Raw genomic sequence first — 12,694 nt, 5'->3', positions numbered from 1 at the left:
CATGGGGAGGGGGGAGGGATTGCATTGGGAGTTATACCTGATGTAAATGACGAGTTGATGGGTGCAGCACACCAACATGGCACAAGTATACATATGTAACAAACCTGCACGTTATGCACATGTACCCTACAACTTAAAGTATAATAATAATAAATAAATTAAAAAAAAAAAAAAAAAAGAGGGTGTGTTTCGGAGCCAGACAACCCAGGTTTAGATCTTGATTCTGTCATTTAGTAGATATGTGACTTGAATTAATTTACTTAATTTTTCTGATTTTGTTGGCATGATTGTAAAATGGAATATAAACTCTACCTTGTAGAATAGTTATGAGGATTAAAGACACTGAATGGTAGTTAATAATTACTTTATTATTATTTCATTATTATTTTCATAGGGAATGCAGTCATAATGATATTCCAACAACAGTTGAAATGTTTCTCTCTTGTCACCCAAGTACTATTTAGTGCCAAGTCGATCTGATACATTTCCTGATGTGACAGACAGCTGATACAGTTTGTAGGTTTTTTGGCCACATAATTCCCTTCCCATTTCTCCTATGGCCCTCCTCTGATCCCTCTCCCATGCTGCTGCCATAGCGATCTTCCTGAAGCACCTGTGTGATCAGTTCACTTCCTTGCTTAAAATTTTTGAAAGGATTCTATTGCCTTCAGGATACAATTCCACATCCATCCTATGCTTTTGTGTGGATTCTCCACATTAGTCCATATGACTGTGCCTCTGTGTATGTGCTGTTCTTTGCTTGGTGTGCCCTTATCTATCCTATCCACATAATACACATTCTCATTTATTCCTAATGACTTACTCTAAGTGTCAATTCTTCCCAAAAGCTTTTTTTGATTGCCTCAGCCAGAATTAGGTACTCTTTCTGAGGCTGGGAGAAGTTTGGTTCTCTCAGCATCATTTTAAGCTTTTTATTATTTGTGTTGTGCTTGTCTGTCTATGTGTGTGAGTAGACATCCTGGAGGCTAGTGTCAGCATCTTACTCATCTCAGTATTTCCAGGTCTGCCAAACGAATCTGATAAATAGTAAATGTTCAATAATTGTTCAGATGAGAGTGGGCGCATTCAGGGTGGTATGGCTGTAGACTAGGGTGGTATGACTGTAGACTCAATAATTGTTCAGCAGCAACGCAGAGGACTGTGTAATCAGCACCATTTGGGGATCTCCTGTCTCTTGGAGTTGGCTTCTAGAAACCATTGGGAAGCATGCTGAGCTCATCTCAAAATCCCTCCCAAACACAACCCTCCTACCAATGTGTAATATTTTTGGAGGGGACAAGTAGTAAAAGTAAAGCAAAAATGTATATGTGTGAAATTATTTTTACTGTAATACAACTCACTTGTTAAATTATAAATTATAAGAGTATATTTACCATGTTGCCTGTAGATGACCAGAACTCCAAAAGGAATGACTTCTTTTAGGTCCTCTCTTAAAGGGGATGGACCAAGTTGTGTCAATGATTGTTCTGTGGCAATATTATACGTGATATGTGGAGCTGTGAGTCGTTCTTTATTTTTTAAAATCCACATCTCTAAATGTGTAATGGCAGCTGTGATCTCTGCATCTAGCTCAAGAGTAGAGCCAGCCAGATATATGAGCTGCCTGTCAACTTACCATCAGGATTTGACACAGGAAATAGATGAGCTTGTTGGGTTCATTGATATTAAGACATTTCCAATTTTGATATGGATTTCCCACCTTTAGGTTACAATGTAAATGCAATTAAAGCGCAAGATTTCTTATTTTATCCACATAGTGGGCCAGAGAGGCTGCTTATTCAATTCTTTAGGGAGAGGGTAGGTGGAAATAAGAGCTGATAGAAATCAGTCAAATCACTGACAACTTTGAACAACAAATTTGTAAGTACCAATTTCAATTAAGCATTTTAATATCAACTAATCCACAGTTATTCTTCATTCATTCGGGCGAGGACCATTCGCATAAGGAACTGTCCATTAACAGGCTAGGTCCTTATTGCTGTAATTATAAAGATTATTTAAGCACAGGACCATGCTCTAAGAAGGATGGTGGGTGGGGATGAGGGTGTTGATTTAGAATGACAATTTCCTGTATCTATGCAAGTAGAAAAGCATTCGTTCAAAATAATACCTGTGCCTATTAAATATTTATGGATTTAAGGGTTTGCCTCCCAATAAATACTGAATTAATTCATTTGTACCATCATAGCTTCTCTTATTAAAAGGAGTGGGGTGAATGGTGTCTCTCTTTTTTTTTTCCCCAAGACGGAGTCTCGCTCTGTAACCCAGGCTGGAGTGCAGTGGTGCGATCTCGGCTCACTGCAAGCTCCCCCTCCCAGGTTCACGCCATTCTCCTGCCTCAGCCTCCTGAGTAGCTGGGACTACAGGTGCCCGCCACCACGCCCGGTTAATTTTTTTTGCATTTTTAATAGAGACGGGGTTTCACCGTGTTAACCAGGATGATCTCAATCTCCTGACCTTGTGATCCACCCGCCTCAGCCTCCCAAAGTGCTGGGATTACAGGCGTGAGCCACCACGCCCGGTCAAATAGTGTCTTACAAAGATAAACGTGAGCTTCCTGTATAGAATATGGAGGTTAGTTCAGGACAAGCTCTTTTAATTTTAAGAAAATACACTGTTATGTTTTAGATGGAATTTATAGCAAAAGAAGAGCTGATGGTGATCCTAAAACACGGCAAGTCTATTTTATCCAGAATCAGGAGGTTTGACATTTTCTAATGATTTCTATAGCAAATATAAAACAATTTGAGTAATCCAACCTAATGGATGTCTAATAATTAGATTAAAATATGAATTTACAAGATTTTGTGATAAGGTCATATTTTTGTTGTTAAAGAAATTATTATTTCTTTGGAAAGTTGCATGCTGAGAACACATTAAGCCCTCAGTAGGGTGTGTGGTGGGAATGCCTGGAAGTTTTATGCTAAATTACAGCACAAGCTGGCTGTGGGTGATAGGATAAGAGTTGGTTATACCAAACACTGCATGTTCTCACTCATAAGTGGGAATTGAACAATGAGAACACATGGACACAGGGAGGGGAACATTACACACCAGGGTCTGTTAGGGGGTAGAGGGCTAGGGGAGGGATAGCATTAGGAGAAATACCTAATATGGTATTTTATGGGTTGATGGGTGCAGCAAACCACCATGGCATGTGTATACCTGTGTAACAAACCTGCACATTCTGCACATGTATCCCAGAACTTAAAGTATATATATATAAACAGTTGGTTATGGAACTGTGAAGATCTAGAATCACTAGAGATTGATTAATGTCACACTGCAAGCAAAATCTGGAATCCTTAACACATTCCATGCGGTTTTATGCTCAACCTGCTGAAGTACAATCAATTCAGAATCGAGTGAAGTCATAGACTGGATTTTATGCTATAGCTCTATCTGCAAATAATCTTTTCACACAAGATCTCCAATTCGCTAATTCAGAAACACTGACAACATGCAGAGGTGGGTTTTAGGGAAACGAGAAACATATAACTCATTGTTAAATATTTCAAATATTACTGGAAGTGTATATACATGTAAAATTCGCTGATAAATAAAATCTCCTGTTTAGTTTTATCATCCAATTTTTCTGTTATCCCAGAGTTAAAATGCTCTTGACTTGCATGTTTACTCTAACCATAGGTGATTTTGTTCTATTGTTGCATATGTATTTAACTGTAAATGAAGCAAGTATTATTTTGCAGGGTTTTAAGCTTTATAACTGATATCACACTTTATGTAGATTTTCTACTCCCAACAATATATTTCTGAGATTGTGTTATGAGATTACATTGAGTTTATCCATTTTTCTGTTAAAGGACATTTAAATCATTTTCAATTTTTTTTGCTGTTAAAATTGTGCTATTTTTCTGTACATTCATTCATTCATTCAACAAATATTTATTGAATATGAAACGTGCTATACACTGCAGTAGGTATTGGAGATACAGCAGTAAGAAGACAGACAAAAATCCCACCCCTTATGGAGGTTACATTCCAGTGGGAGGGGGGAGACAATAGAAAATGAAATAGAAATAATGAAAATGTATGTTAGATAGTGATATATGTTACAGAGAAAAATGAAGCATGAAAGAAGGCTACAGCATGCTAGAGGGAGGGAAGTGTTATAATTTTTTAAGAGGCTGATAGGTAAGGCCTGCCTGAGAAAGTAATATATTCATATATGTACCTGGAGGAGGCGAGAGAGTAAGTTGTGTGGCTCTCTGGGGGAAAAGCACTTCAGGTAAAGAGAACAGTAAGTGTGAAAGTCATAAGGAGAGTGCATTCTTGGTAGGGTCAAGGGGTATCAGGAGAGCCATTGTGATTGGAGAGGAGCAAATGAGAAGCAAATAATAACAGAAGAGGTCAGAGAAGGAACAGGGACCCTGTCTTATTTATTGTAGTGAAACATCTAAAATAACAGTATTATGAGCATTTAAGAAAACAATTGCAGTTGCAATTGAAGCTTACTTTTTCTGTGATTGTCATTATATGTGTGGTTTTTTTTTTTTTTTTTCTCCTCTGAGTGAGATGAAATGTTACTGTGGTGTTTTGAGCAAAGGAGTAACAAAATTATCCTGTCTTTGAACAAGATTACTCTGGCTGCTGATTTAAGGATAGACCAAGACAAAGGCAGAAGCAAGAATATAAATTAGGAGGATATTCAATAGCGTAGGTGGGAATGATGAGGTCTTAGATCCAGATGGTACAATAGAGGAGTGAGTAGTGGCAAAATTTCAGCTATAAATTGAAAATGTACTAATCAGATTTTCTGAGGAATTTGATGTGGACTATGACAGAAAGAGGAGACTAGCATTTTGGCTTGAGCAAATGGGAAAAATGAAGTGGAGAGGTAGGGAAGATGCTGGGAAGATCAGACTGTTGGGAGATCAAGAGTTTAGTTTGCACATGCTAAATCTGAGATTTCTTTAGTTAGCCATATAAAAGTGTCAAGTAAGCACTTGTATATGTAACTCTGAAGCTCAAATGAAATACGCATTTGAGAATGATAGTATATCTATTGTATTTAAAATAAGGAATCTGGATCAGTGGACATAGAAAGGGAAAAAAGGACAATGACTGAGCCCTGAAACACTCCAACATTAAAAGGACAAGGAGATATAGAGGGATCAACAGAAAGAGCAGGAAGAAATAGCTGGTAATCAAGGAGGAAAACCATGGGAATTATATTGTTTAGAAGCCACATAAAGACAATGTTTCAAAGAGGGGAGAGTGATCATCAAACTCTGTTAAATGGGGGTAGAGAACTGACCATTCAATTGAACAATTTGGAGATTATTGATGGCTTTTACAAGAGTGGTTTTCGTGGAGTGGTTCAAGGTGATTTGTTTCAACAGATTAGATAAATAGTACAATAATAGAAGAGAAATTTGGGTCATCAATAATACATAACTCTTTTGAGGAATTTTGCCATAAAAGGAAATAGAAAAAATAGATTCAAGATGTTTAAAATATTTTTAAGATGGGAGAAATAAGAGCTGGTTTATTTGATGGGAAAGACCTAGTTGAGAGGGAGAACCTGATATTGTAGCAGAAAATAGGGGAAATGTCTGGAGTTTAAAGTATGCTAATAATCAAGTTTTTTGTTTTGTGTTTTATAATTTCAACTTTTAGATTTAAGGGTATATGTGCAGGTTTGTTATATGGATATGTTGTGTGACACTGAGGTTTGGGGTGTAAATGATCCTATCACTCAGTAGTCAGCATAGTACCCAATAAGTAGTTTTTCAGCCCTTGCCCATCTCCTGCTCTCTCACCCCAGTAGTCGCCAATGTCTATTTTTCCCCAAGTTTACATACCTAATATTCATCTCTTACTTATAGGAGAGAACATGTGGCATTTTGGTTTTCTGTTCCTGTGTTAATTTGCTTAGGATGATGGCTTCCAGCTGTACCCATGTTGCTGCAAAGAACATGATTTCATTCCTTTTTATGGATGCATAGTATTCCATAGTCTATGTATGCCACATTTTCTTTATACAATCCACCATTGATGGGCACCTAGTTCGATTTCATATCTTTTGTGAATAGTGGTACAACGAACATACAAATGCATATGTCTTTTGTGTAAAATGATTTATATGCCCTTGGGTATTTATCCAGTAATGAGATTACTGGGTTGAATGGTATTTCTGTTTTTATTTCTTTGAGAAACCTCCAAACTGCTTTCCACAGTGGCTGAATTACTTTACATTTCTATGCACATTATAATAGCATTTCCTTTTCTCTGTAGCCTCGCTAGCATCTGTTATTTTTTTGTTCTTTTAATAATAACCATTTTGACTGATGTAAAATGGTATCTTGTTGTGGTCTTGATTTACATTTCTCTGATGTTTAGTGACATGAGCATTTTTTCATATGTTTGTGTGTCTTCTTTTGAGAAATGTCTGTTCGTGTCCTTTGCCTGCTTTTTAATGGGGTTGTTTTTTGTTTGTTGAGTTGTTTAAGTTCCTTATGGATTCTGGATATTAGACCTTTGTCAGGCACATAGTTTGAAAGTATTTTCTCCTATTCTGTGGGTTGCCTGTTTACTCTGTCTTACTATGTCTTTTGTTGTGCAACAGCTCTTTCATTTAATTAGGTCCCACTTGCTCAATTTTTGTTTTTGTTGCAGTTTCTTTTGAGGATGTAGTCATAAATTATTTCCTTAGGCCAGTGTTCAGAATGGTGTTTCCTAGGTTTTCTTCTAGAATTTTTATAATTTGAAGTCTTACATTTAAATCTTTAATCCATCCTGAGTTAATTTTTGTACATGGTGAAAGTAGGGGTCCAGGTTCATTCTTCTGCCTATAATTAGTCAGTTATCCCAGCACTATTTACCAAATAGGGATTTCTTTCATCATTTCTTATTTTTGTCAATTTTGTCAAAGATCAGATGGCTGTAGGTGTGTGGCTTTACTTCTGAGTTCTATATTCTGTTCCATTGGTCTGTGTGTCTATTTTTGTGTCAATAGAATGCTGTTTTGGTTATTGTAGCCCTATAGCATAGTTTGAAGTCAGGTAATGTGATGATTCTGGCTTTGTTCTTTTTACTTAGGATTGCTTGGCTATTCTTTTTGGTTTCATATAAACTTCAGAATAGTTTTTTTCTAGTTATGTGAAAACTCACTTTGGTAGTTTGATAGGAATAGCATTGAATCTGTAGGTATACACACGTAATATTACAGCACCCAGATTCATAAAACAAGTACTTCAACATATACAAAACAACAGCCACGCAATTATAGTGTGGAACTTCAACACTCTACCGACAGCATTAGATCACTGAGGTAGAACACTAACAAAGAAATTCTAGGCTTCAATTAGACATTTGACCAAGGAACCTAATATACATTTATAGACTGCTCTACCCATCAACCACAGAATATATATTTTTCTCATCTGCACATGGAATATACTGTAACATCAACCACATGCTCTGCCATAAAGTACATCTCAGTAGATTCTAAAAAATCAAAATCATATCACCTGTACACTTGGACCACAGCGGAATAAAAATAGAAATCAATACCACGAAGACCTCTTAAAACTACACAACTATGTGAAAATAAAAGTGAGAGGTGAAGCCAGCTGGACTTCCTGGGTTGAATGGGGACTTAGAGAACCTTTCTGTCTAGCTAGAGGATTGTAAATGCACCAATCAGTGCTCTGTGTCTAGGTAAAGGATTGTAAACACACCAATCAGCACTCTAATAACACACCAATCAGCACTCTGTGTCTAGCTAAAGAATTGTAAATGCACCAATCAGCACTCTGTAAAATGGACCAATCAGCACTCTGTAAAATGCATCATGAAGTTATTTATTTTAAGTTTGTTTTTTCTTTTTTGATGTTGGCACTTGTAGCTATAAGCTTCCCTGTTAGTACTGCTTTTGCTGTATATCATAGGTTTTGGAATATTGTGTTTCCATTATCATTTGTTTCAAGACATTTTTCAATTTTCCTTTCAATTTCCTCATTGACCCACTGGTCATTTGAGAGCTTATTGTTTAACTTCCGTGTGTTTGTATGGTTTCCAAAATACCTGTTGTTAATTTCTAGTTTTATTCCATTGTGGTCAGAGCAGATGCTTGATATTATTTCAATTTTTTTGAACGTTTTAAAACTTGTTTTGTGACCTAACATATGGTATATCCTTTACAATTATTCCTGTGATGAGGTGAAGAATGTGTATTCTATAGTCACTGGATGAAATGTTCTATAAATACCTGTTAGGTCCATTTGTTCTATAGAGCAGATTAAGTTTGATGTTTCTTTGTTGATTTTCTGTCTGGGAGATCTGTCCAATGCTGAAAGTGGATGTAAGTCTCCAGTTATTATTGTATTAAGGTCTAACTCTCCTTAGCTGTAATAATATTTGCTTTATATATCTGGGTGCTCCAGTGTTGGGTGCATATATTTACAATTGTTATATCCTCTTGCTGAATTGGCCCCTTTATCATTATATAAAGACCTCTTTTGTCTCTTCTTACAGTTTTTGTCTTGAAATCCATTTTGTTTTATATAAGTATTGCTACCCTTGCTCTTTTTTAGTTTCCTTTATTTTGAGTCTATGGATATTTTTATAGGTGAAGTGTGTTTCTTGTAGGCTATCGATCATTGGGTCTCATTTTTTTCCCATTCATTCAGCCACTCTATGTCTTTTGATTGAAAAGTTTAGTCCATTTACCTTCAATGTTATTATTGGTAAGTAGGGACTTAACTCCTGTGATTTTGTTATTTGTTTTCTGGTTGTTTTGTGGTATTCTTATCCTTCTTTTCTTCCTTAATGGCTTCCTTTAAATGAAGGTGGTTTTCTCTTGGTGGTATGCTTTAATTTCTTGCTTTTTATTTTCTGTGTATCTGTGGTATGATTTTCTATTTAAGGTTACCATGAGACTTGCAAATAGTATCTTATTACCCATTATTTTAAGCTGATGATAACACTGATTACATAAGCAAACACATAAAAACTATTAAAAACTCTTCATCCCTCACTTTTTAACTTCTTAGTGTTTCTCTTTATGTCTTACTATACTGTGTCTTGAAATGCTGTAGTAGTTATTATTTTTGGTTGGTTCATTATTTGTTTTTTCTACTTAAGACAAGAAAGCACCCCTATTCTGGTGTTATATTATTCTGTGTTTTTCTGTGTACTTACTATTACCAGTGTGTTTGGTACTTTAAGATGATTTTTTTTTTCATGCTCATTAAAATCCTTTTCTTTCAGATTGAGGAACTCCCTTTAGCATTTCTTGTAGGACAGGTTTGGAGGTGATGAAATCCCTCAGCTTTTATTTATCTGGGAAGGTCTTTATTTCTCCTTCATGTTGGAAGGATATTTTTCCCAGATATACTATTCTAGGGTAAAAACTTTTTCCTTCAGCACTTTAAATATGTCATATTACTCTCTCCTGGTCTGTAAGGTTTCCACTGAAAAGTCTGCTGCCAGATGTATTGAATCTCCATTGTATGTTATGTGTTTCTTTTCCCTTGCTTCTTTTAGGATCCTTTCTTTATTCTTGACCTTTGGGAGTTTGATTATTAAATACCTTGAGGTAGTGTTTGGGTTAAATCTGCTTGGGGTTCTATAACCTTTTTGTACTTAAATGTTGATATATTTCTCTAGGTTTGGGAAGTTCTCTGATATTGTCTCTTTGAATAAACTTTTCTACCTTTATCTCTTTCTCTATCTCCTCTTTTAGGCCTATAACTCTTGGATTTGCCTTTTGAGGCTATTTTCTAGATCTTATAAACGTGCTCCATTGTATTTTATTCTTTTTTTCTTTTGTTCTCTCTGACTGTGTATTTTCAAATAGCCTGTTTTCAAGCTCACTGATTCTTTCTTCTGCTTGATCAATTCTGCTATTAAGAGACTCTAATACATTCTTCAGCATGTCAGTTGCATTTTTCAACTCTAGAGTTTCTGCTTGACTCTTTTTAATTACTTCAATCTCTCTGTTAAATTTATCTGCGAGAATTCTGCATTCCTTCTTTGTGTTATCATGAATTTCCTTGGGTTTCCTCAAAACAGCTATTTTGAATACTCTGTCTGAAAGGTCACATGTTTCTCTTTCTCCAGAATTGTTCTCTGGTGCCATATTCAGTTCATTTGATGAGGTCATGTTTTCCTGATGATATTGATACTGGTAGGTGTCCATCAGTGTTTGGGCATTGAAGAATTAGGTATTTATTGTAGTCTTTGTAGTCTGGACTTGTTTGTGCCCATCTTTCTTGAGAAGGCTTTCCAAGTATTTGAAGGGACTTGGGCCCCAAGCCCAATAATACTGTGGATTTTGCAGACTTGTAGAGATACTGCCTTGCTGGTTTTGGATAAAATCTGGAAGAATTTTCTGGATTACCAGGCAGAGTCTCTTGTTATTTTCTCTTACTTTCTCCCAAACAAACAACAGTCTCTATCTGTGCTGAGTTACCTGGTACTGGGGGAATAGTGATGCAAGGACCCCTGTGGCCATCAGCACTGGGACCATGCTGGGTCAGAACACAAGCCACCACACCTCTGGCTTTCACCCAGGGCCCAGTGTAACCACTACCAGGCTACTTCCTATGTTCACTGAAGGACCTAGGGCTCTGTGATCAGCAGGTGGTGAAGCCAGCCACGTTTGTGCCCTTCCCTTTAGGGTGGCAAGTTTCCTCAGGCCCTGGGTTAGGAGCGGGTCCAGAGGTGCTTCCTGGGAGCTACAGATTGGAGTAAAAATCCTTAGAAATTTTCCTGATGTTGTATTCCAGTGCGGCTAAGCTGGCAGCACTTGAACCACAACACAAAGTCCTTCCCCTTTCCATAGGTAGAGAAGCCTCTCCCTGTGGCCACTGCCACCACCAACCCACAACAGGTTTTGCCAGGCCACCACCAATATTCACTTAAAGCCCAAAAACTCTTCAGTCATCTGAAGTGGTGGTGAATACTGCATGGCCTAAGGCTCACCCTTCAGGGAAATGGGCTCCCTTTTGGTCCAGGTCAGGTCTAGAAATGCTTTCTAAGAGCCTAGACCTAGACTTGGGGACCCTAAGAACCCACTTGTAGCTCTACCCAACTGTGGCCGAGCTCGTACGTAAGGTGCAAGACAAAGGTCCCCTTTACTTTTCCATATGCGTTTCTCAAAAGAGAGGATCTTTCACCATAGCCACCACAGCTGGGAATGTGCTGGGTTACATCTGTATTCAGCATGTGTCAGAGCCCAAGGCCCACAGCATACTACCTGAGTATTGCTGCTGGTTATTCTGGGACCAAGGGCTCTTTAGTCAGCAGGTGATGACTCCTGTCAGGAATACTTTTTTCCCTTCAAGGCTGTAGGTCCCTTTTGGCCCAGGGTGAGTTTAGAAATGTCATCCGTGAGCTAGGGTCTGGAATGGGGTCCTTGCAACTCTGCCTGACGCCCTATCCTGCTGTGGCTCAGCTGGTATCCAAGACCCAAGACAAAGTCCCCTTTACTCTTAGCTCTCCTCTTCTTGTTTAAGGAAGTGGAAGGAAGAAATCACTTTTGTTGCTGTGAGCTGCACTGCCTGGGGTTGGGGAAGGGGCGGCTCAAGCACTACCTTTGCTGCCATGACTGATGTCTCTCTAGGTGACTTGCCACCCTAGTCCACTGGCTCTGAGTTCAGCTTGGTACTAGGAGTTGCAGTCCTTGTGTCCTAGATTCCTTTTCAAGTTTACCCAGGACCCCAGAGTATTATTTTGGTCTGCAGTGGTGAGGCTTGCTGAGAAACTCAGATTCCAACCACTGAGATGGGCAGTTCCTCTCTGGCTAGGTCTGGTCCAAATGTTCCTTGTTCAGACACTGGCTGAGCCCAGAACAGCTTTGCTCTCCACCGTGATAGGGCAACACTGAGTTCGATGTAAAGTCCCACAGTCACTGTGTTTTCCCCTCCCCAGGTCCACAGACTCCTCGCAATGCAAGGCCGCTGCCAGGGAATGCTGGATGGGTGATGCTAGCAATTCAAGATTGTCTCTCCTACCCTCTTCAATGCCTCTTTCAGCAATATGAAGTTAAAACCAGGTATGGTGATTGCTTGTCTGATTTTTGGTTCTTGTGATGGTACTTTTCTGTGTGCAAATAACTGTTAAAATGTGGTGTTCCTGTTGGGATAAAGGGCAAATGTATAGGCTTCTATTGTGCCATCTCACTCTGCCAGCGAGAATGCTGCTTTTTAAGGTATGATCTGCAAATTACTTTTATCAGAATCACCTGAGGTGCTTGTTCCAAACACTCCAAACCAGATTAGACTCTCGGGTTTGTAAGTAATGGTAATTAGGAATCTCCATTTTAAACAAGGTTTGGAGATGATTTTCATGTGCACTAGTTTGTGAACCACTAGTCTTGAACATGATGCAAACCATGTTTCTAATATTTCATAATATTTCACTGAATAATCAGAAAGACGGTTCTGTTTTTATGTGTCTACAAGCTCTCAGGTGAGATAGATGAATGTCATAGCTGAGGAAGCTATAGGTTTGATATGGCTACTGGAGAAACAGTTGTAAGTCCTATGATAAAGTGTTGGGTGACCTTGGGTATAATATTTAGCTCTCTTAAGCCTCGGTTTTTCCTGTGTTATGTTGAATAAGTGAAATGTATTTATCAGTATTGGCATCTAATACACGTTCAAGAAATCATAGTTGTTGTAACAAAGAGAAGCATGGGGCAAAA

This window comes from Macaca fascicularis, chromosome 7, assembly GCF_037993035.2.
Source record: "Macaca fascicularis isolate 582-1 chromosome 7, T2T-MFA8v1.1".
NCBI lineage: Eukaryota > Metazoa > Chordata > Mammalia > Primates > Cercopithecidae > Macaca > Macaca fascicularis.
This window is presented reverse-complemented; position numbering follows the sequence as displayed.